The following is a 1,707-nucleotide window of genomic DNA, read 5'->3' as shown; positions in this document are numbered from 1 at the left end:
TGAATGACCACTTCCAGAATTTGATTTGGGCAACAATGCACAGAAAGTTCCATAACTGGCACCTTGGAAGAACTGAAAATATAAATTAATACCACTATACAAAACATAATTCTGAAAAAGTCTAGGCATCAGACAATGAAAGAACTGTACAGTGATGAGTCCAACCAGGAAGTTTTTTATGAATTTTGTAGGCCCTGTTGTCGAGCCTAACTATGGGTTCTAAGATTTCATTTGTTGTAAAAGACCAAACAGGTAAACAGTACGACATGGTTGAGAGTATAATGGCATGAAGATAGATATTTGAAACAGAAGATGTCAGATTGGATCTAATTTTTGAATAAACGTATAATTTCTGTTTCAATTTAGTGGTTAAGACTTGTACATGATCACGATAAGTCAAATGAGAATTCAAAGTAATTTTGTACACTTTGAACGTGTACAAACGAAGCCTGTCTGGCACCAACAACCATGCCACGTTGACGGGCAGGTCTGAGTATTTCAGAAACTGCTGATCTACGGAGATTTTCACCCACAACCATCTCTAGGGTTTACAGAGAATGGTCTGAAAAAGAGAACATGAGCGGCAGTTCTGTGGGCACAAATGCCTTGTTAATGCCAGAAGTCAGAGGAGAATGGCCAGACTGGTTTGAGCTGATGGAACGGCAACAGTAACTCAAATAACCACGTGTTACAATTGAGGTGTGCAGAAGAGCTTCTCTGAATACACAACACATCAAACTATGAGGAGGATGGCCTACAGCAGCAGAAGACTACACCGGGTGCCACTCCTGTCAGCTAAGAACAGGAAACTGAGGCTACAATTCACACAGGTTCACCAAAATTGGACAATAGAAGATTGGAAAAACATTGCCTGATCTGATGAGTCTGGATTTCTGCTGCGACATTCGGATGGTAGGGTCAGAATGTGGCGTCAACAGCATGAAAGCATGGATCCATCCTGCCTTGTATCAATGGTTTAGGGTGGTGGTGGTGGTGCAATGRTGTGAGGGATATTTTTCTGGCACACTTTGGGCCCATTAGTACCAATTGAGCATCGTGTCAACACCACAGCCTCCCTGAGTATTGTTGCTAACCATGTCCATCCCTTTATGACCACAGTGTACCATCTTCTGATGGCTACTTCCAGCAGGATAACGCTCCATGTCATAAAGCGTCGATCATAGACTGGTTTCTTGAACACAACAATGAGTTCAGTGTACTCAAATGGCCTCCACAGTCACCAGATCTCAATCCAATAGAGCATCTTTGGGATGTGGTGGAACGGGAGATTCGCATCATGGATGTGCAGCTGAAAAATCTACCGCAACTGTGTGATGCTATCATGTCAACGGACCAGACTCACTGTCAAAGGACCAGACTCTCTGTGGGATGTTTCCAGTACCTTGTTGAGTCTATGCCATGAAGGATTAAGGCAGTTCATAAGGCAAAAGGGGGTCCAACCTGGTACTAACAAGGTGTACCTAATAACGTGGCCTGTGTGTGTGTGTCCTTGTTTTTCCTATATCGTGGGGCCCAGTTTTAAAGAAAATGCAGCCTCGTGGGGTCCGGGTTTGGGCCCCACAACTTCAGAGGCTGATTTTGGGTATGAGGGTTGGGTTTAGGACCAAGGTGTGAATTGAGTTTAGGTTAGTTTTAGGGTCAGGTAGGTAGGTACCTGTGAGGTTAGCCTTAAGGTTTGTGGTCAGG

Source organism: Austrofundulus limnaeus, unplaced genomic scaffold, assembly GCF_001266775.1.
Source record: "Austrofundulus limnaeus strain Quisiro unplaced genomic scaffold, Austrofundulus_limnaeus-1.0 Scaffold83, whole genome shotgun sequence".
In the NCBI taxonomy this organism is placed as follows: Eukaryota; Metazoa; Chordata; class Actinopteri; order Cyprinodontiformes; family Rivulidae; genus Austrofundulus; species Austrofundulus limnaeus.
The sequence above is the reverse complement of the archived record's forward strand: the minus strand, read 5'-3'. Positions refer to the sequence as shown.